General features: G+C 45.6%; 1 long non-coding RNA gene across 2 annotated transcripts; it reads right to left on the reverse strand.

Annotated features, from left to right (window-relative positions):
• Positions 1–79: 79 nt before the first annotated feature.
• LOC142604852 (uncharacterized) lies at positions 80–9,867 on the reverse strand. Of its 2 annotated transcripts, XR_012838698.1 has the most exons (7): positions 9,471–9,867; positions 8,684–8,767; positions 7,756–7,913; positions 5,927–5,987; positions 1,697–1,858; positions 275–496; positions 80–122 (listed from the first exon to the last, which is right to left on the reverse strand). It is a non-coding gene; the product is annotated as an uncharacterized LOC142604852 (long non-coding RNA). The 2 variants fall into 2 exon arrangements; XR_012838697.1 differs by lacking the exon at positions 8,684–8,767.
• Between the last annotated feature and the right edge of the window lie 14,031 nt (positions 9,868–23,898).

The following is a 23,898-nucleotide window of genomic DNA, read 5'->3' on the forward strand; positions in this document are numbered from 1 at the left end:
ATAAGGATGTAATGAATTTTAGTTACCATCTAGCTAAAATGAATGTCTTCCCAATAATTTAATATTTCAATTAAGTTACCTTTTACTCAAGAAAAAATCCTGAATAGAGGGAAATTATTTTCCTGTTGGAGGAGAAAAAAAAGTCATTTGCTGAAACTGCACACACTGAAGAAAAATAACATTAAATCTCACGCAGTCATTAAATTAAGTCAAATACAAGGTCATACATATAGTTGTATATTAAGGAAAAGAGAACACAAGTGCATAAACATACATATCCTAACTGCAGGACCACCAGAGACCAGGACTGCCCTCTGCAACTGCCCCTCTCCACCCTGGATGTGATCTGGGCTAACCATGTCCCTCGTTTATACACTTCCAACAGTACTGAAGGCTGCACAGGGGAGGGATCTTCTGGTCAGTTCTTGTTTCCACACATTCAGTGGTTCCTGGCAGAGTCCAGGAGGTGAAGAGATGTGCATTATGTCGTGATACCCTGGAGAGATTGGAGATATTTTTTTTTCGTTCATCAAAAAGAAGGAAAAATAACTTCATCGCTGGAAAGAGTATTTAAATGGAGAGACAATTTTAGACAGTGTGGTGCTATTTAACTTAGCAGAAAGCTCAGTTCAGGGCCTGGAAGGTGAAGCGAGACACATATTCGATGTGAAAAGAGAACACACTTTAGCTGTCAGTGATAACCACTGGGATGCTTCACAGGTCAGGGTCCTTACACAAACCCAGGTACTTCTTTTGAAAAGATGCTTTGTGTTCCAGCTCTGCAGTTAAACCAACGCAGCAAGGGCAAGGCAGCAGGGGAGGTTCTCTAGCCCAGCTGGAGAATAAACCAAGTGCCAAACTGTGACAAGGCAGGTCAAGGTGCAAGCAGGAGCTGGATGGCACCGACAGCTCCTTACTACAGAGTGCCATCATGCGGGCTCTGTGGACAGAGAGACTGCCAGGATTGCCAAAGGTATTTGGTCCAGAGTGCAAATGAAGTCATGACACATTTCTGTCCCTTCTAGAGCACAGCTACCGTTTCTGGAGAACAGGGTGATTCCACACCAGACAATGCTTGGCTGCAGAGAGTGCTTTGATGCACCCCTACAGATCTGTGTTGGAGGGAAGTAAATAGTGTATATAAAAATAAGTACGTTGAAATGAAAATACAGAATTTGATTTTTCACTGAATAGATCAGGAAAAAAAGAGAACAAGATTAAATGTCTTTTAACAAGTTGAATGTTTGCTTTACATTCACTCTTGAAGGTAGAGGAAATGGAGAATTCATTCTCTCCCCTTGTAGCTGGGTAACAACCAGGGGAATTGCAAAGGGATGGCTGAGAACAGAGCTAAATTTCAGCAAATGACTGAAAATCCATTTGCTCTCCCATCTTTTTGTAACCAATTCTAATTTTTCATTTAAACACAGAATCTGCTATCTTGCCTAAATAAAACAGGTGTGTGTATATATATATATATATAACAGGTATACAACATGCTGAAACCTTCACCAGTAATAAAGCTGCTCCCTGTGTGAGCTGACAAACACCAGATGGCACTCCTAACAAGGATCTTGGCTTTGAAAGATCCATTTCATCGGAAAACTCAAAAGAGGGAGAATTTTTTTAATAAGTTCTTGAATATTTGGGATAATTGATTCAAGCATCCAGCATTAGAGTATCTATGGAGTCCTACCTGGAGACAAGAACCCATGTTCAAACACCATGAAATATGTTTAGAAGAAGAATCTGCCAGTCCACAGATCAAAATCAAATCAGGATGCAGCTTCTGGGAGAAAAACAAGGAAATGCCATAGTGTATTGCACTGGAAAATGAGATCCACAGAAATGATAGAGTCTGTGTAAAAGTAAAAAAAAAAAGGTAAAATCTGTAAAATGTAATGTCAGTAGGTTTGCATGCATCAGTATAAAGGACTAGTATAGTAGTATAAAGGATAAAGAATAAAGTATAAAGGATACAAAAGTAACCGTAGTCCTAACCAGTTTCCTAGCTTTGGATTGAACTAGGATTAAACTGAAACACGTAACATTTTCCAAAAGCTATAAATAAGATAAAATAAACCTGACAGGAAATAAAATATACATGTACCTTGCACAATGAAGTCGGATTAGGCTGCACTGTGTAGTGAAAAGACTGCCACATTGCCATCACAAATAAAGAAGAAAAGTTATTGGGGGAATTAGTTTAAAAACTGTAATGGGAGCCTGGTTACTTGCTGTCCATTATGCACAAGCTAATGTGCCATTTGAACTTACAGTTAGCACCTTGAAAAGAAAGCAATCTAGAATAGTAGTAAGTGTCCTCATATGATGAGGAGATTATTTCAATATTGACTCCACAAGCTAAACTCAGAGCAAAACAAGGGGAACCTACAAAGCATCCCTGTTGCCCTGAGACAAGCTGCTGTGTCCCTGGGAGAGAGGGATGAGCCCAACTGCAATTGCTCATTTGTTTTCCGCTCAAGCAAGGATCACAAGCTGGAAGGATGTCACAGGTTTTGGGAGAAGCCAATAGCACCTGCAGGAAGCAGCAACCCTCAAGGCCACTGGAAAGCCATGCAGCACTTACGGCAAGGTCTTTGCTCCTCTATTCTCACCCACTGCTGTGCATAGCAGAGTGACATTTCCTACATCTCTGGCTCCAGCTCCTCCACTGTCTCATGCTCCAGCCAGGGAGGAATGAGCAAGGTTCAGCTTTGCAGAGTGCAGGACCACTTTCGCTGGCAGGAGGAAACAGATACTGCTGACAGTATCAGCCTCCTTTCCCTCTTCCTCCTTCTGTTTTTCCCTCTTCACACCTCTGTGCATCTGGGGAGTAATTTTCACTTACTGATTCCATCCTGACATTTTACACAGGATCCTGATTCCTGATTTTTGTAGGTGCCTATGTTAGTAGAATAAATTACTGAAAATTCTTCAGATGCTGAGCTGAATCAATAAGAACATGAGTTTGCACCTGAATTTCTCACGTGTTTAGGGAGCAGCAAGGCCACTGTGTTACTGGCTAGACTGGTTATTCTGATTATTCAAGATGCTTTTGAGATCTCAGGTGTACTTCACATCAACACCAAATGACTTTTGAATACTGGAACATATTTCAAGAAGCAGAGCTCTAATACTCCAGTCATAGCTAGTGTGCACCCTCCTGACCTTTTTTTGCTCTGTCTTCATCAGTATTTCTGAATTCAGTGTTGCACTTAATGAGTTGTCCAGCCAATATGGGGAAATTACAAACCTCAAATACCATAAGTATAGGTTAACTGTTGATCGATAACACTGTATTGTGTTAGTCATAATACAATGAACTGTACATTTCCTAAGCTTTTTATTAGAAAAAAGTATTTGCTTTGCTTAATTACATTAGGTCTATACTGTAGTGTCAGTTCTGTTTGCTATGGATATAACATTTTCCACCGGTTATAAAATCAGTAATATGAGCACTGTTTTTAACATTCCTCTCCTTGCCCCCTACTTCAGTGATGCATCACAAAATAACAAAGTTAAGGTGGGATTCACCGCAGTCCACTTGGACATCCAAAACTCAGGCAGAGCTGGTCAGTCCTGACAGGCAGCTGAGCCCTTTGGGGCTGAGCATCTGTCTTCATCAACTGTAAGGGGAGCTAGTACAAAAGAGTTCATGTTTCTAGAGAAGTATACATGACACTGCAATGTGTTCACTCCAACGTGGTTCATGCAGCACAACTAAATCTCCAGTGCTAGGATTATTCTGACTATTTCAAACTAAATCATGTATGCATAGAGAACAGTACTCTATATGATAAATTGTACGCAAAACACTTCCCAGCAGCTATGATAATTGGCAAGCAAATATCGGCAAATACCCTCTCCCCACCTTCTATTTTTGCTCAGCTTTCAAGAAAGTATTGATATTTTTTCTCTTTTGACTTTTTTAGCCAACATGTATTAGCTAACCAACCCATTGCTATGGGATTTAGTGGGCAGTGATGCTGGCAAATACTGCACTGCAAAAATGTACTCTACAGCATGTTAACAATAATTCTTCTGGAGGGGGCAGGGGCTAGAGCACTTAGCTCTGGCATTACCTGAACTCCCTAAGCCATAAAGTCTCTGATGACACACATGCATAATGGAAAATCTCCAATAAATCTCATGTTTCCTCTCCCATTATTATTCCGTATTATATAATAAGTGGAATTGTAGGGGCCAGTGAAATACAGTGGGGTGTGAGATGGTAATGCAGACTGCGTCCAAGTGCCTGCAAGAGGGGATCTGCCTCTGACACTGACTCTGATCTGGATGGTCTAACTGATGCAGAAGGCCTGATCTGGCACATCTGACATCTGAAGAGTGGCTAATCATCTCAGGCTCCCTCTATGGAGATTATTTTTTCCCTCCTGTCCTAGAAGCCTGTTTTAGGTGGTGCCTACTTCTTTCCAGTACCTGAAAAGCCTGGAGTCACTCCAGTGCTTAAAAGCCCATCTTGAACCTATCAATCAGCCTTGCCTGGAGTCTGGAAGCAGTGATGGACAGCAGGAGAGCCAGAGCAGGAACAGGAGATCAGTCAGGGGTCTCCCAAGAACCTGCCCTGAAGTACTGGAGCCCATCTAGAAAAGAATCACTGTTACAGCTTCCTACAGAGTGCCTCTAGACTGTTTTCAGACTCAGGGACTTTTCCAAGTGTTTAATGATGTTCTCATTCCTTTATTTTTAGGTCAACAAAATTGTAGCATTCATTCAATGGAGCAATGGGAATTAGGCTTATACTCAGTACTCTGGGAAAGCCCAGTGCATTCAAAGATATCCTCAGTGCTCAAACCTTGGTAGTTTTAAAATCAGCTGGAAAGAGACGCAAAGAAAGAAAAGTTCTTGGAGGCCTCATCCAAACTATTCTTGCCCAGTTCAGCACTGCCCTGTGCTCTGTGGATCACCTGTTGATGCTTTATTTGACTTGGTTTCAGTGTGCTCAGCCATTCCCATGAGATTAATCTCTGAGCAGAGTGATCCACTAGGATTTCTCAGGGCCATCCATATGCATAAAGTTTCACTTTTACACTTCAGCCATTTTTCCTTGCCTGACCTTTTCTCCAGTCCAGAATTCAAGAAGAATTACATTTTTTTCCATAACGTATCCTACATCTTTGCTTTGGAAAGCATTGATTGATGTGATAATACTTGCACTTAAATAAACAGTGAAGCCTTAAAAATACAAGCAGTGATGGAAGAATTGATCTGCCTAACTATAGACATTTAAACAGAGCATCCCTCCTCACTGCCAACACAGAGAATGAGGTAGCTTGAGAAGGCAGCACGTTGACCTGCCACGCAATGCTTCCCCACCTAGTAAATAAATTCAAAATGCACATTTGCAGAAACATGGTCTTACACTTCTTGGAAGAAGCACTCATCCACCCCGCTTCCCCTTACCCTCTGTCCCAGGTCCAGTTCAGGAAGAGACTGGGAACAACTTTTAATTGAATGACCTCACTTTGAGCTGGCAGCCAGATGTGTCAGAGAGCACACCGGGATTTAACCTACACACATGCAGAATCAAACAGAGCAATCCTACCAAGATAGGAACAAAGAGACCCAGTATCTGGTACTGCTTTCAGTAATGGTTTGGGTGATGAAGTGGATGGCATGCTTCATTCAGTGAAATGATACTGGAGAGGTTCCAGCATACTAGGGAACAGGGTTAAGAAGGTTAAACTCAAGTTTAACAAGTACAAGGTATTTAGTTCAGGTAGAAATGAGCAGCTGCTCTATTGTGTGATGGTGAGTAACCAGCTAGGTAAATGCTCTGCATAGTGTAGGACCAACATGCACTGTCAGCAGTGTCGGTGATACTGTATCCCTACAAAATGGCAAAGATCTTGGCAGGTGTGTAACTAGGAATAAGACCTCAAATAGACTTTGTTCTGTTCACCTTGGACAAGGCCAAATGGGAGCCCTGTGTTCAGCTTTGGGCACTGTTCCCGAGAAGATACCTATGACACAGAAAGAGACAGGAGGAAAGCAGTGAGAATCATCAGAAGAGGAAAATGTATGGGAATAAACTGGATGAACAGGAATGTCTGGGCTAGAAAGGACAAAGCTGAAGGAGATGTTCAGCAGTCTTTATATGCATGAAAGCCTGCTGCAGAACAGGAAGGAATAGTCCGTTCCCCATGGCTGTGACTAATAACACTGAAAGGAGAGGGATTTAACTGCAGCAAGGAAGACTGAGCCATTAGAAAAACCTTGCAGAGGGTATTGAAACTCTTATAATATTGCTTGAGGACACTGTGACATCTCTGTCACAGAACGTCTTTACGGACAGATCAAACAATTTTTGTGGAATGTTATTTCCAATAACCAATTCAGCCCTGGGGAAGCAAAATGGATTAGACAGTAAAATAGTGCAAAACATAAGAATTTTTTTCGACTGCAATACAGTGTAAACTTAGTCAATTCAAAATGAACAAAAACCCAAGACAGTGCAAGCTTTGCAGAATATCATAGTTCAGATGTGGAACTGGCTCAGGACTCAGCACTGTGGTACTGTGGTGCTCCACACGACAGAGGTATTAAGATAATTTTTATTGCCTTCAGACTGGGGAGGAATGACACAGTTGCTTATAAAAACTGCCACTGGGTGTCCTTGGGCACCAGAGCCCCCAGCCTCCACCGTTTCAGAGCATGAGCAGGAGGAATGAACTCCCCATGACTGTGCCAGGTAGAAGCACTGTACCAAAATGTTCTCTTGATAGATGACTGCACCAACCCCAGCAGCGTTTTTCACATGTCCCTGGCTTTCTGAGTGTTGCTCCCTACTAATTCTTTACCCTCCTCTCTCACTGCACTCTGAACTTTGTTATATTCCTCTGCCGCCTTACTCACTTTCTAGGATACAGACACAAGGTCCCCTTACAATGCTTGTTCCTTTTATTCCTGAACATTTTTAAGGCACTATGAAATACCATTCCCATATATGACCTCTTAAGAGCTCTCCAGGTATAGAAACCTAGGCAAATAAGAAGCTGAACAGTTACTGCTCTGACTATGGTATTTATGGCAATGATGATGCTTATTTTTCCCCTGGTTTAGAATAAATTCCCCTAGCCACCTCAATTTCGATGAGCTCAGAGATGGTAAAATTTCTAAATTCTCCTCTGCACAACATGTCTGTGCTCATACAGGGTCGATAATGAGCAGGTTGGGAGCTGGCAGGACAGACAGAAGGAACATCTCAGATGACTCCTGTACTGCAACTCTGGGGATCATGGAGGTTGGATCATAACTTGTCTGCACTCTGAAGGGTGTCTCTCTTTACATGGATCTCTGAGTGCATCGCCAGTGGAGCAGAAAGGAATCTTTACTCAAAAGGGAGAGGAAAGACCAGTCAATTTTTTTATGCTAACTTTTTGTATTAGGATGGTTCCCCTCAGAGCTGTATATAGGACAAGTCTAGCTAGGCACATGGCTCCAAGACGATTGTATTGCCTTGCTGCATACATGCCAGAAGAGATCGATCTTTGCCATTGGTTTTTGTTCTGCATTTAGGTGAGGACAATGCACTGCCATCATTCTTACTCTGTGTTAAACATTGAAAGTGGCCAGGCCCCTCACATCTTCCTGCATTTTGACATGTCTCAACTTGAGAAATATACTTCCCAGATTTCTAAGAAAGCTGCAAACCAGCATTGTTCACACCACTGAGAAGGTCTGATTTTTTTTTTTTCATTTCCTTATTCTCTACCATTTACTCACACATACCTGTCTTACATGTGTTCAAGTTTTTTTCTCCTCCCAGGCCTCCAGAAGTGTGATAAAGGGAGTGACTATCAGCTGCAACGGAGACTGAGCAATCTGTGATTTCAGGAAAAATGGATGAGCGATGTCTGGAGAAGATGCTACTCTGAGACCATCAGGATCTGGGAGTAAATGGGAAAACCAGAAAATGTTACAGGCAACATGAAAAACAACAGATTGACAATTTGTTTGATATTTGTCATTTTAATATTTGAGAAGCATGCATGACGTACAGCCTAAATCCTTTGTTATGATGCCACCTTAACTTTAGGGAGAACATGGAAAACAAAAGCAAATTCGTCTTGAGAAACCTCACAGATCCCAGCCATTGCTTCCTGGAATAATCTGTTTAACACTCCATTGAGAACAGTTCCTCAAGGAGGAAGTTACAACTACTGGCAAAGTAATTCTCACCACACTGAAGTCAGTTGCCCACTAAGTTTTGCAAAGGAAGTTTCTTCCTTGGGATTTACATCAGGCTCACAACTGGGAAAGGGACTGTCTTTGTCTTTCTGGGGAAACGTTATTCTCCTTGAAGTCCTTGTTCAAGTCTCATGCATTGCTGCCCACAGTATCCTGGAAAAATCAGGACCATCTCATGATCACAGGGCAATGCTGGCAGTCCTTGTTCTTAGGTGGCTCCTGCTCTTTGCTGTAGTCCCAAAGCTAATCCCAAAAGTGGTTCACATTCATCATTTGCTGCAACATGTGACATGGTGGCAGTCCATTGGCTGCAAGAATGAAAATGGTGGGCTCTGCCCCGGATATCCTGGCTTGCATCCAAGCAGGTACATAAGCATGGAAGAGTGAGGACTCAAGTACAACGTTAAAGTGGAGACTCCTGGCTTTGTGCTAGCACCGAAATGGAGGTGACATTTGGTCACCATCATACCAGAAGCAGGAGTAAGGAAGAAGCCAGGCACCTGGGTCACTCGTGGTATACAAACCAGGATGGTGTGCGATAACACTGGGACAACTGCAACAAGACAAGTCTCAGAGCTGCGGTCACTCAATGCTTTCCCCGGAGCAATCCACATAAATTTACACTTTTAAAGTGGTCCGTTTACCCAATATCACCCTATACCTGGGGGAAGAGACTTGCAATATCCATTTAAAACTCTAAATTTCCTGTGAGACCAAAGCCTCCCTTCAAGATAAACTTGCACGATAAACGCCCGTGTCCTGCGCCGCTTGAATCTCCGCTCTCCGCGCTCAGCCGGGGCTCGGGAGGGCGATGCCGACGAGGGAGCTTTGCTCGCCCCATCCACCGCCGCCCATCGGGCCGGGGCGATGCCGCCGCAGGCCCTGGCCTCCATCTCCTGCCCCCCCCTCCCGCCCCGCTCCCCGCTCCCCGCTCCCGCGCCGGCACCGGCCTCCAGCGGCGGGTCCCGGGGGAAGCGGCCACCTTGTCCCCGGCGACGGCGGGGCACGGTCCGGCCGCGGCCGCAGTGTCGGGGCGCCGGCGGGGAAGCCCCGAGCGCCCCTTCCCCTCCGGTGGGGCCGCGGCACCGGCAGCGCGGGCGGCCCGGCGGGCTCCCGCCGTGGGAACCAACTTCAACCGGGGCCCCGCGGGCGCCCCCCCCGCCCGGCCGGGCCAAACGGCGGACAGAGCCCTCCCCGTCGGCGTGGGGGCACCGTCCCGGCATCGCCCCGGCATCGCCCCCGCGGCCAGCACTCACCTGCCGTCCCCGCCGTCCAGCAACCCGCCCGCTCTCGCCCGGCTCCGGCAGCGCCCGCCCTAAATACCGGCGGCCCCGGCTGGGCTCGCCTGCGCCACCGCCGCGCGTCCCGCTCCGCCGCGCCGCGGGGCCCGGCAGCTCCTCGGGCGCGGCGGCGGCGGCGGCGGCTCACTCAGCCCCGGGGGCCGGGGCTCTGCCCGTCGGGCTGGGTCGGGGCAGCGAGGGGTCCCGCGCCGCCAGCCACACCGGCCCCAGCCACCCGGGACGCGCCCACGCCGCCTGCGAGGGGAGCCTCGGCTCCGGGGGGTGGGCGCCGGGGGTGCGCTGCCCCGGTGGGGGGGACGGGGATGGGGTTTGCACCCCTCCTTCTGGGTGGTCCTTGCACCCGACCCCACAACGCCAGCCTGAGCCTTGTCGCCGGTGTCGTGAAACATCGCTCTGGCAGGCTGCGGTGTCGTAGACCCTCACGTTGTTTCGGGTGATTTGAAGGTGAATAACCCGGCAAGATAACGATGATGCCCCAAAAGGCGACAGAGGCACCACCTATGGCCAAGAGTAGTTGTGGGTTGAGTGCTTCGCTGGATGGGCTTGACCAGACTGCTGCAGGGGACACTTGCATCAGCTCACGTCTGGCTTAGGGCTCGTAGCCCCTCTACCAGTGCAGACCTCCTGCATCCAAAGCTGAGACCCAGAGTATTAATTCCAGCTCTTTTGAGAGATGCAGTTAGTGGTTTTAAACTGTTTTTGGTCACTGATGAGAAATAAAAGCTTTTTTCTTTTTTTTTTCCAGAGAAGCAGTAACTTTGTTCATGCTAGACAAAACGTATATAAAAGTAATTCAAATAGAGCCAAGGTCTTGAAACAGCAACGCTAAAGTCACAGCCCCTTTGCAGTATCATTTGGCCTTAAATAGATTTTAAATTAGCCATTGCCAAACAGCTGTCTCCATTTCCTTCTGGCAGCTAATTTACATATTGGATTATTTTCAAAAAACAGTTAATCTCATGATTTTTGAACACTTACTACTGCTGATAGCCAGGCTCTGACATCTACACCACGTTGTCTCAGTGTGATGCGTTGAAACCCATTAACACTCAAAAGGTTTGTGACTTTGAGCCCGAGTCTGCGGTAGCTGGCCTGAGGTCAGTCTCTGAAGAAATGTCATGCTCTCCAAAAATTTTAGAGGGTTTTGTCCCAACTTCAACACCTCAAGTAGCTGGCTACTCCTAGGAACAGCCGCATTTCATCTATTCTCCTTTGCACATGTTCTTAAATCCAACGAGGCTGGGGATTGTGTAAGTCATAAAGCTACAGCCTCACTTAAGAATGAGAGGAAAATAAGGGCTTTTCAAACTGCACCACCATGGTGTGAATCATATACAAAAAATAATTCCCTGCAGCATCACTTCACTTCCAGGCTGGCAGAGGACACGTGGTGAATCTTTTGAGCCTCCAGAATTTCCTAGAGACAGACTGAGACAAGCGTAGCTACAATAGATTTTCTTCGAAAGTCTAGAGAAAATGCCTCTCGGTTTATTTTCCTTCCAAACAACGTGGGTGTTGTTTCATGGATGGAAATGTGTTTGGTGTGATACAATGTGCAAGGAAAGAGGTTGGCTCTCTGACTGAGGAATAAATTCCACTGTCAGCGCAAGAGATGCTTCAGGGAATCTTGCAGAGCTTTGCAGCAGAGAGCGCGAGCTGGTCTCAGGTCTACAGCCACCTCGAGCCAGCTACTGCCATCCTGCAGGAGCAGGGAACTGGCGTGCTGTAGGCAGAGGCCAGTTTCCTCATAGCACAGGAAAAATATTTGCTGTACAGTCATCATTCTACCATGTCAGGGCTTCACAGATGTTAGATATTTTTCACAAACATTAATTCCATGAAGAAAAAGGAAGCATCTGGTGGCTTTCCTTAGGCTGACTGGGAAAAACAGAGGGAATCTTGGGGTGAAATCTGGTCTTCAGATATTAAAAAAAAGAAGAAAAAATACATTTTTCTTCTCCCTCTGATCATCCAGACACTCTCTTGCCTAATAACAGCTATAGCTCATTTCGCTCATGCTTTATAAGGTCAAAATCAGTGTTGTATTTAATATCCTGTGTTCAATGTCCTGCTTAGAAAAATAATGCAACTATTCCTTTTTGAGATATGTTATCTTTTTTTTTTGTTGGGGGGGGGTGCACAGAGAAAATTTGTGCACATGCCCAGAGACAAAATGAATATGCACCAGTAAGACAGGCAGATCTACAGATAAAGGAGCCTTTGAAACAAGTCTACTCTTTGGTTTAACACTAGGAAGAAAAAATATAGCTGTGTTGGCAAGATTGACAGAGTCACAAAAAGTGTGGTGGTGATGCTCAGTCTACAGACTCCCATGTTGGAGAAGTTGTAGCTGTACATCAGGGTAGCTCAGGCACCTTTGCAACCACTTGGTGCTGCCTGAGTCAGGTTCTTTGGAGAAGATCTGGGCTTTTCTTTGGGCTGCGGGACACAAACACAGCTCTTGTTGAGTTTCTTCCTTGCAGCCTTTCACATGACTGATTCCATTTTTCCTTCTCAAATTGAGCCCATCTCAGCAGTCCTACCTCTCTCATTTTGTTTCCTATCATGCATGACACTAAGAATTTCTCACCATTGTTTCTCACAGCTTAATAATTTCCTCAGCAGTCTGAGCCAAGGGTTTGATGCAGCTGAGCCTTGGGTCCCTGGGACAGCGGGAGGGGGTAAAGGTCACAGACACCTTACAAGGAGAATTAAACCTCATTCTTCAGAATCTCGAGTGAATGCCTCACCAGTATTGGCTAGGCTGTTTATTGCTCTCAGGTGGTGATGTGCATCTCCTGGATGTTTGATTTCAAAGGGCTCAGATTTTATTCCCTTGCTGCAGAAGAAAGGCTGAAAACTTGAGGTTTTCACAGTGTGGGAAACGGTTTCCTTCCTTGGGCTAGCTGGAAGGCAATCAAAGACAAAACAGATGCTTTCCTTCCCAATGGTAGGAGAGTATTGGCTGTCTGGTCTTAGGAGTGAGCCCAGGATCTTTGGTTCTGAGCCTTGTTCTGGTCTAGGCTAGTTCAAGATCAAAGAAATACATTGGAGTGCTGTCGCTTTCCCTACCATGACTACCGTGACTCCCCAGGGAAGGGAGATGATGATTAATTATTTAACTTTTTCAGACATGCTAGGGGAGTGTTTTTACCTGTTTGAGCTGACAGGAGGGATGGCAATCGGTAACAAAGAGCTCCGCTGCATATGCACAAACTGGTCTGTTTCCGGTTACTTAAAGACTTCTGTGTTATCCTGAACCAGCACCGCTCACACAAGTTGAGACAAAACCTCTGAGACTGGAATTATTTTGCTGCCCTCGTTGAAGCTCTCTAAGAGCTGGAAGCTGTCGCAGACCTGTCCCTGCTGGCAAAGTCACATCACCCAGCAGATGGGAAGGTCAGCGGACAGAGCAATTCAAGTGAATTCTGAAGAGCATGGACACCACCACTTGAATTCATCTTCCTCAGGAGAAGGGAATGACATTAAAATGGCTATGGCCTGGATGGTATGCAAGTAAAAATACCTCCTTCCTCATCAGCAGCATGGCTACCCGTGGATGCATCCTAGCCAGATCCATTGCCTATGTGAACAGAGATAATGCTTTTTCATGCTGTAAACCTTGCCAAGCCCAGACTAGAGAAGAACAGTGGGGGCTTTGTCATCCTGAGAACTGCAATAAGTACCTCAAAACTGCTTTTGCTCCCTGTTAAACTATGGTCAGAACACTAATACATAGAACCCTCCTAATTTTCAGCCTAATGTTGCCCATTACTAGTTTACATCTAGTTCTTTTGCATCTAGCAGTGTCCTTCCTTGAGGTTTACCCTTGTGATTCACCAAACAGCTCTTTTTGAGTCAACAAAATGTACTGGCTTCTTGTCAAAGAAATTTACTTTGGCTAAGGTAGGCAGATGCATCAAGTGAGGTCCCTCTTTTTGGTTCAGTAATTATCTCTGCTTTTTGGTATTTGATGTCACCTCACTTCTAACACTGAAAACTAAAGACCTGGACATTCCAAAAAAGGAGGAAACTCACAGTACTTACTTTTCCTACATGAGTCGTTTTCCTCTGAATTCCATGTTTTTGTCACATTCCAAACCTCACAGTCAGAGTTAGAGCATATGGAGAGTTCTTCAGACACCACTTTTCTACAGAAGGTGTGTTTTGGCTTTACAAAGCTTTATTCTTAATCTTGCAAAGGACTATAGCCCAGAGCCCATCTACGCTTCCCTCTCCTGAGGCTCCTCACTTTCCTCTCTCTGTATCAGGCAAAGAAATGCTCAGAAATTGGTACTGTATCAAAATACAAAACCTGTTGTATAATTGCTAAGGTAACTTGCACCAGAGCCTGGAACTGCTTTGCAGCTGCCTTCCCCAAAGAGTTACTTGAACCTGGTTGAACTTTCTGATTGATTCAAAAGATAGCTGAGGAAGGCAGCCAGCTTTCAAGCAGTTGTTGAGTTGTTACTCACTGAAGCTCTGTGAGGTTACAGGCCTTATTTACACATAAAAAAATAATTCTGTTACAGGTAAACAGTTATTTTCTTCCTCAAAGGAGAAGTTTCTATCAACATTGTTCTTCCACTGATTTAGTGAAGCATTTTTCTGGGCAGAGTATATGGTACTGGCATCAGAGACAACCCAGGAGGGGTAGGTTTAGATGAGATCTGAGGAAGAACTTCTTCCCTGTGAGGGTGCTGAGGCCCTGGCACAGGTTGCCCAGAGAAGCTGTGGCTGCCCCTGGCTCCCTGGCAGTGTTCAAGGCCACGTTGGATGGGGCTTTGGGCAACCTGGGCTAGTGGAGGGTGTCCCTGCCCATGGCAGGGGAGTTGGAACTGGATGGGCTGTGAGGTCCCTTCCAGCCCAGGCCATGCTGTGATTCTATGATTGTATGATAACCCGCTGGAGGGCAGTAAGGCAATCAGGGTGCTGGAGCACATTGCTTGAGGAGAGGCTGAAGGGCTGGGGCTTGTTCATCTTGGCAAAGATAAGGGAAAGGGGGATTTAACTGCAGTCTGCAGCTAACTAATGGGGTTATAGAGAAAAAGCCAGACTCTTCTCAGATGTGCGCAGTGAAAGGACAACAAGCAAAAGCTGCAGCAAGGGAAATTCCAGCTACACACTAAGGAGAGTGGCAGCTCCTGCTCATCACACTGTCTCACTGGAAAATTTCCAATTTTCATGAAGGAGTAAAACAACCAAAGGTGTGAATAATCATGACAGCTCTGGGAAGTGTCAGTTAGGAGTGTGGTGAGGACAGAATGGTGCAGATCAAGTCATTCAGCGATGGAAACAGATATCTGGACTTGGAGGCAAGCTAGAACTGTCCTTATCTGTAACCAGCCTTGTGATAAACTGTAGAACTGCAGTCAGAGGAAGAAGAGCAATAGCAGTGCTTGGCATAGGAACAGCTTTGAATGATTCATGACATGAGAGCAGAGTCATGAGTGAGCTCCCAGAAAGGGTCCCTCTCTTGTGATTTCCAATAACTGCCTCTGCCAGTTGATTCTTCTGAGGCAAAGACAACCCATCTCAAAGCTCTCAGTACTAGCTAAAATGAAAACACATATGTCACACTGTAAATGAAGAACTGTGCGTTTTGATCTTGGCCATGCAGTGAGATTCACATAAGCTTTTCCATTTGTCCCGTGGCTGATGTCCCAGGAACAAAATGATACATGGTAAGCTCTGTAAAACACATCTGGCTCCATGCTCTCATGTTCACACTTGAAAAGTGGGTATTAAAAATTGGAAAGGATTCTAAATGGTTTGAACTTGAACCGGGAACTCTTGTGCTCACTTTGTCACAGAGCTCAGTCCATCCAATGTCAGTCAAAACAGCTTCATGGAAAAATTTTATTTCATTCTTTAGGGACATGCCATGATTAACAGCTATAAAGGTCCTGGCACATCAGTAGTACATAGCATTTCAATTTTGCATGATAGTTGCCCATGGCAGGGCTGTTCCACAGTCATGGATACTGGGAGCCTTCCCCAGGTTTCCCAGCCCTTACGCTGCTGTGGGAAAGATGGACTGTCAGGTCCCTGTGTCTGTACTGAACTCCCAAGATATAGAGGTTTCTGTTTCCAGGCTAACAGGACTCAGGTGCTTACCTTCTGGCTGCTCAGAGCCAAAGGTCAAGGCAGCAGTCCACCAGGAATGAAGGACAAAGCACTCATGACTCACTGAACTGATATTTTTTTAAATTAAAACTGTCATCAGTTGTAATTGTGACTACTGCTTCCCCTCAGGTAAAACCCATCCAGGAGCAGAGCAGCACATCCCTCAGCACCCTGCTCTCAGTGGGACAGAAATTGCATGGGGTGTCCAGTGAGTTTCACTGTGGGAGAGATGTTGAGAACCAGCACAGAGGGCCCAGCGCATGTGCAGCATGTCCATGCGCCGTCTGGTTATTGCCATATCCATTACTGGCTGGGTCTGGTCTCAGTGCACATAAAGCAATCATCAGTCACAGCATGGAAAGGAAAGGGCTATAAACAGGTTGAGTCAACATTTCTTTTGACAGTGATCCCTGTGTACAACAGCTAAGAATCTTGGATTTTAGGCTGACATTCAGCTCTGATGTGTCGAACTGTCTGTGGAGGAAATGTCCATCTGCCCCAGGTGCTAATTAATGTGAATGCTATTGACTAAATATTTGTATTCTTGATTAAAAGTGATAGATCTGTGTCTTTTATTTGTCATCCTTCCCTTGCCTTCCAGGCTATTATGAAATTAAGCGTGGGAAGAGAAGAGCAAGAGAAAATGCTGAATACTGAAGCACAATGCACTTTGATTTTATTTACAAAACCACTTGTCCTTGTCAAGTCCTATTATGTCCCTAACAACGTGTTTTGCTAAAAGAAATTCAAATATTCAAAGCTGTGAGAAAAAGCAGTCCATGGGAAATGCATGTTGCATTACTCTACAACAAAGAGCTGCAGCACGCAAATCTGTGACAGGCAATGTGACAAGGCACATGGGCAAACAGCGGAGATGTCCTCTGTGGTGGTGGTATCTCAGCTCTGCAGTTATTTACATAAATGTCAGAGATTCTGAAATAGCCCTTGCATAAGGAAAGGCAGGTCAAGTCACAGAATAACTGGAAGGGATCCCTGGAGGTCTCTAGTCCAACCACCTGCTTAAAGCTTGGCCGGTCTGAAAGCTATAGTTCAGGTTACTCAAAGCCTCACCCAGCTAAGATCTGAAAGTCTCCAAGGATGGAGATTCGTAAAGAGGTAGATTCATAGACTGCCACTTGCCATGATAGCATGGGATGAAAAAGAGGAGGGAAGTGTTGCATCCCTGTGGAAGCAGTTCCCTTGATGGCAAACTACCAGTGATTCCAGTGGTCCCACGGGCGCATCCCAGGGGAGGCCATTCCTCCAACAGCACAATGGGCAAGCAGCCAGCCAGTTGTAGACAGTTATATGGACATAGAGGAAGAAGACAAAACAGATACTGAGGAATAATGCAGGTGAGCAAATCAAATTATGATGTCTTTAACGCATGTTTCAAAATTACATATTGTTTCAGTGGCAAAAAAGTGGAGTAGAAAAAAAGGAGAAAGATCAACCTGGGAATGGAAGATCTGTGATCTTCTGGTTCATGATTCATCTAGAAGAACCTGGCCTTGGTGTTTTTAGTCAGGAGAAAGACAGCATGTACAGACAAGGAGTAATTCCTCCTAATTTGCAAATTTATAGATAAATACAAGTTAGAAACCATATCTGGAAAATTGTATTGGAAAAAAAAAAATCTCAGAATAATTTCCATTTTATGCATTTGGAGAAAATACTTTTTTTTTTTTTCCCAAAATCACTTATGAAATTTTTGAACATTTGGGTTTCTAAATTTTTGATTGGCTATTATATTTTGGTTTTGGCTTTTTTTTTTTTTGTCCAAAATTTTGAATGGATTTTTGTTACATTTTGCTTCATCTTCTCTTCCTTGTATTTGTCAGTGTCTCACTGTGGGTTTTTTGTGGGGGAATTGAACAGTGGAAAAAAAAAACAACCCTATCTCTGCTGATCTAAAACTTGCCCAAAATTACACTGGAAAAAGAAAATGGAAAAAGGGAGAAGATAAAGCCCATCTGATCAGACAAAGTCTAGACTTATAAAGAAGAACAGACAGGAAGAAACTTCTGGAGGCCACTGGACTCACCTCCCACTCTGAGCAGATCAGGTTGCTTGGAGCCTGGTCCAGCTGTTTCAAGTGAAGGATCAGGAGTACATAACTCCTCTGGGATACTGTTCCTGTGATTGACTGTCTCCACAATGAAATTATTTCCTAATATCTCATTGAAATTTGCAGTGTTGCAGCTTGTGTCTGTTGCCTCTTGTCCTTTCATTGTGCACCTCCAAGTAGAGTCTGGCCATGCCTTCTCTCTTCTATTAGGTACCTGCAGATAAGAACGAGATCTTATTTTTGTCTCCATTTCTCCTGGCTGAACAAACTTAGTTCTGTGAGCCCCTCCTTGTATACAATATGTTCCAGCCCCCTGATCATCTTGGTGGCCTCTGCTGGACTTGCATCAGTAAATCAGTGTCTTTCTTGTACTAGGGGCAAGACTGGACACAGGGCTCCAAATATAGTCTCAGAAGTGTCAAAGAGAGGAAGATTCACTTTCCTCAACTTGCTGGCTCCAGAATCACAAAATCATTCTGGTTGGAAGGGACTTCATGAGGTCATCTTGTCCAACCCTCCCCCCCCGCAAACAGTGTCACCTAGAATAAGTTTCCCAAGACCTTGTCAAGTCAGATTTTTTAACATCTCTAAGGATGGACCACTGTCATAGTAAAGAAGGTCCCTCTGAGCAGCAGCCATGCTCTATAAGGTGTTGACCACCCTCACATCTGTCATCCATGAGCTTGCTGAGAGTGTACTCTGTCCCATCATCTACATTGTTAATAAAGACACTAAACAGTGCTGGTCTCTGTATCCTTCCCTGAGGAACACCACTAGCATCTGGCTGCCAAATGGACTTAGTACAGCTGATCACAACCCTTGGCGTTTGGCAATCCAGCCAGTATTCCATCTGCTTTATCACCCACTATGTCACCAATCTGACTGTAAGGTGACAATGGGAGATCATAGAAACACAGAATCACAGAATGGTTTGGATTGGAAGGGACCTTAAAGATCATCTAGTTCCAATCCCCCCCTGCCATGGGCAGGGACACCCTCCACTAGATCACGTTGCCCAAAGCCTCATCCAACCTGGCCTTGAACACTTCCAGGGATGGGGCCTCCACAACGTCTCTGGGCAACCTATGCCAGTACCTCACCACTCTAACAGTAAAGAATTTCTTTCTAACATCTAATCTAAATCGACCCTCCTTCAGCTTAAACCCATTACCCCTTGTCCTGTTACTACACTCCCTGAGAAACAGTCCCTCACCATCTTTCCTGTAGGCCCCTTCAGGTACTGGAAGGCCGCAATTAGATCTCCCCAGAGCCTTCTTTTCTCCAGGCTGAACAATCCCAACTCTCTCAGCCTGTCCTCATAGCAGAGGTGCTCCAGCCCTCTGATCATCTTCATGGCCTCCTCTGGACTCTCTCCAACAGCTCCATGTCTTTCTTGTCCTGGGGACCGCAGAGCTGGATGCAGTACTGCAGGTGGGGTCTCATGACAGCAGGAATAGAGGGGCAGAATCCCCTCCCTTGACCTGCTGGTCACGCTGCTGGGGATGCAGCCCAGGATATGGTTGGCTTTTTGGGCTGCAAGCGCACACTGCCGGCTCATGTTGAACTTCTCATCAATCAATACCCTCAAGTCCTTCTCAGGGCTGCTCTCAATCCATTCTCCGCCCAGCCTGTAGATGTGTTTGGGATTGCCCTGACCCATGTGCAGGACCTTGCCCTTGGCCTTGTTGAACTTCATGTGGTTCGCACAGGCCCACCTCTCCAGCCTGTCAAGGTCCCTCTGGATGGCATCCCTTCCTTCCAGCATGATGACCGCACCACACAGCTTGGTGTCGTCGGCAAACTTGCTGAGGGTGCACTCGATCCCACTGTCCATGTCACTGACAAAGGTGTTAAACAGTGCTGGTTCAATACTGACCGCTGAGGAACGTCACTTTTCTCCATTTGGACATTGAGCCATTGACCACAACTCTTTGAGTGTGACCATCCAGCCAATTCCTTATCCACCTAGTGGTCCATCCATTGAATCCATGTCTCTCCAATTTAGAGAGAGGGATGCTGTGTCCAGTGCTTTGCAGAAGTCCAGGTAGATGACATCAGTTGCTCTTCCCTTATCCACCAATGCTGTAACCCTGTCATAGAAGGCGGCCACCAAATTTGTCAGGCACAATTTGCCCTTAGTGAAGCCATGTTGGCTGTCACCAATCACCTCCTCATTTTCCATGTGCCTGAGCATAGTTTCCAGGAGGATCTGCTCCATGATGTTGCTGGGCACAGAGGTGAGACTGACCAGCCTGTAGCTCCCTGGGTCTTCCTCATGTCCCTTTTTAAAAACGGGGGTTATGTTTCCCCTTTTCCAGTCAGTGGGAGCTTCACCAGACTGCCACGACTTCTCAAATGTGATGGAGAGTGGCTTAGCCACTTCATCCGCCAGTTCTCTCAGGACCCACGGATGCAGCTGATCAGGTCCCATGGACTTGTACACCTTCAGGTTCCTTAGATGGTCTCGAACCTCATCTTCTCCTACAGTGGGTGGTTCTTCGTTCTCCCAGTCCCTGCCTTTGCCTTCTGCAACTTGGGTGATGTGGCTGGAGCCCCTGCCAGTGAAGACTGAGGCAAAAAAGTCATTGAGTACCTCAGCCTTCTCCATATCCCAGGTAACCAAATCTCCCATATCGTTCTGGAGGGGGCCCACATTTTCCCTACTCTTCCTTTTATCACTGACGTACCTAGAGAAGCTTTTCTTGTTGCTCTTGACGTCCCTGGCCTGTATTCCTCCCAGGCTACCTGCCCTTGCTTCCACCCTCTGTAGGCTTCCTTTTTTTGTTTGACCTTGTCCAGGATCCTCTTTGTTGGGATGTATTGCTCCTGAGCTTGGAGGAGGCGATCCTTGAATTCTAGCCAGCTATCTTGGGCCCCTCGTCCCTCCAGGGCTTTGTCCCACAGAACTCTACCAAGCAGATACCTGAAGAGGCCAAAGTCTGCTCTCCTGACTTGCATATGTTCAATTGGCTTGGATGCTCCCTAGCTCAATCTTGCTCTACTGTGGGACATGCTTCACTCCCACAAACTCTGTGAGAAGGGTCAGGGACATGGGAGGCCTGAGGGAAAACCTTTCTAGTGAAAACTGAGGCAAAGAAAGTATGGAGTTCCTCAACCATTTCCATGTCCTTTGTCACCAGGTCCTCTGTCTGATTAAGCCAGGGGACAAAGTTTCTTTAGCCTCTCTTTTGCTGCCAGTGTACTTAGAGAACTCCATCCTGTTATTCTGCACATGCCTCACTAGTTCTAGCTTGAGCTGTGAGGGCTCTGGTGCAGTGTGTGCCAGTGTAGTGGTTTTACGAGTCAATGTTAAAGATATGCCCTGGACCATGTTGTGAAGTTGTGTCAGGGTGCCAAGGGTAAAAGGGGAAAGCACTGGAGAACCACCTGAGGTGCAGGGATCCAAAATTGTTTGGTTTTTCTTTTGGTACCTTCTTCCCAGTTTCCAGGCACAGCTAAACTAGACCTTAAGAGACTGCCTAAGTCGAAAACGTGACTGAGTGACACAGCTCCTGAAAAAAAGGGCATGCTCTTAAGGGACTGCATCTTAAGGACACTTTACTGAAACTAATTAGATAGCAATGGCTATACAAAATGTGCAATGGAAAAGTAATAGCTCTCCTGCTTCCCTGGCTCTAGGGATTTACTGACTGCTAATTCCTTTCAAAATTTAACCAAAGCCAGCTAAGACACATGTCAAAAAGACAGCCTGGAAAGCTCCTCCAGAGGACTTCACTGCAGAAACTGTTTGCCCCAGTAGGAGGTTAAAAATCATACATCTTGGCATTCTGAACTCCTTTTCAAGACACAAATGGCTTTGGCCAGTGGGGTGTAGGTGGTTGTCATTCATCAGCCTTGGGGACTGTCCTGGTTTCGGCTGAGGTATAGTTAATTTTCTTCCTAGCAGCTGGTACAGTGCTGTGTTTTGGATTGAGGATGAGAATAATGTTGATAACACACTGATGTTTTCAGTTGTTGCCAAGCAGTCAAGGACTTTTCAGCTTCTCACACTGCCCTGCCAACAAGAAGGCAGGGAGGCAACCAAGAAGCTGGGAGGGGACACAGCCAGGACAGCTGACCCCAGCTGACCAAAGGGATATTCCATACCATATGATGTCATGCTCCCTATATAGCTGGGAGGTGGGCCAGGATGCAGTTCAGCTCAAGACCTAGCTGAGCATTGGCTTTGGGTGGTGAGAAATTGTGCTGTGTATCACTTGTTTTTTGTTACTGTTGTTATTTATTATCATTATTAATTATTATTGTCTTCCTTGTCTGTCCTATTAAACTGTCTTTATCTCAACCTGCAAGTTTTATCTTTTTTTCTTTTTTCTTTTCAATTCTCTCCCCCGGGGGGGGGGGGGGGGGGGGCAGTGCGCGCGTGTGAGTGAATGGCTGTGTGGTTGTTTTAGTTGCCTGCCAGGTTCAACGATGACAGGGACATCTGCCTGAGGATGAAATGAGCTCTAGGTCCTGGATCCTTCTCAGTATAGGGAGTAGATGTTGCTAAGTGACTGTATTAACGTTGGGAGAGCTTAATGTGGCTGCACAGCTAACATCTTCATTTATATCAATGAACCCCTCCTTGGAGTACCCAGATTGGTCTATACTGCCCAGCGCTGACCAGTGCAGTCAGTCCCAGTCCCACCATCAGAGAACAAGCTCCTTCTTCTGGTGCTCCCTGCAGTTTCTCAGCACGAAGTGACCTTGCCTGCTCAAGGCTATGTTCATGGGCAACGTACTCACTCGTGACTATGTGGCTACATGACACATGTTCATAGCCCTGGTTTCTTCCCAGAACTACAGAGCTGGCTAGATGTTTGCTGGCAGCTGAGGAGGAAGTGGTGCTTCCACATCACTAGAAGTCCCATTGAAGAACATGCAACAAAACTAAGGGGCATCAAGCCTCTCTCTTCTTCCAATTCATGCTTCGAGACCCAGCTGTGGGCTATCCGTTCACATGCTTAGAAATGTGCCCATAATTAGAACTTTTTTTTTTAAAAGTCCCCTTTATCAAAAGCAAAATAAAGGAAAAACATCGGGCCATATGCCCAACCAGAGTGGGACCAGCATTTGGCAGCAGCAGCTGTCCCTCCAGAGCCATAGCAGTAGCCTCCAGGCATGGCATTACCACGTAGCAGCCGGCCTCCACTGGGGCTGTCTGGCAAACAGAGCCCTTGCACCCAGAGGTAGACAGAGCTTTGTTTAGTTCACTGAACAAAGAGACAGTCAAAGCAATCAGATTGTTTTTATTGTGAGGTGAATGTTGACATAAGGACAACAGGCTACTTACTGAGCTTTTGTGTTATATTTGTATCATACCTTAGATAACACCTGAGTCTGGGCTGCTTTCTATTGTTCATGGATGTTAGTGAGGTTTTCTTCTATTACTATCATCTCCCTTTTTATAACTATGGAGCTACTTTCATTTCAATATTGTATTTAAATTCCATGCTTTCAAAATAATTGCTTCAGTATCTGGCGTTGTCATTAAAGGAAGGTATTCTGGATGTTTCCCTTGGGTCTGATCCAATTTTTTTCTGAGAACTTTAGCAAGCACCCCCGACCATACTGAGGCAGTTCACAATGGAGCTTTAATGCTTATGGAATTTAGCATTTTACTACTTTTAAAATTCTAGCAGACAGCTAGAGTAGATAAATTCTTTGCTCATGAAGTTCAACAGATAAAGACATTGTTCATTTTCATAGCACTGGATTAAAATACCTGAGAAACCTTTAAGCACAGGGGGAAAAAAGCATTTAAATGTCAAATAAAGAAGCAGATACTGTTTATTTTGCCTTAGGAATAAAGCTGCTTGGCCCACAGCCTCTCAGACAGGGCCGTGATGCCCTGTGATGGTAGCAGCTGGCTCTGCACAGCCCTTGAAGAGCAGCACCCAGGAAGGGCAGAGGGCTTTTTGGGAAGTCCAAAGATGCTGGAGACAAAGTTCGCCCAAAGAAATGAATCCAAAATCAGACCAATTCCAAACCCAGAGCACTCCATCTGTGCTTCCTAGTTCCCAGTCAGGAGATAAAATGCAATTGGGCAGGCAGAACTGCCCTGGGGCTGGGCTCTCCTAGAAAAAGGTTGTATCATCACAGAGATGGGGCAAGCACTAGCATGGACCCATGGAGCATGCATTTCTCCTCTCTGCTCAAGTCACATGCATGAAGGCAAGGACTGTCTTA

This window comes from Balearica regulorum, chromosome 22 (genome assembly GCF_011004875.1).
Source record: "Balearica regulorum gibbericeps isolate bBalReg1 chromosome 22, bBalReg1.pri, whole genome shotgun sequence".
Lineage (NCBI taxonomy): Eukaryota > Metazoa > Chordata > Aves > Gruiformes > Gruidae > Balearica > Balearica regulorum.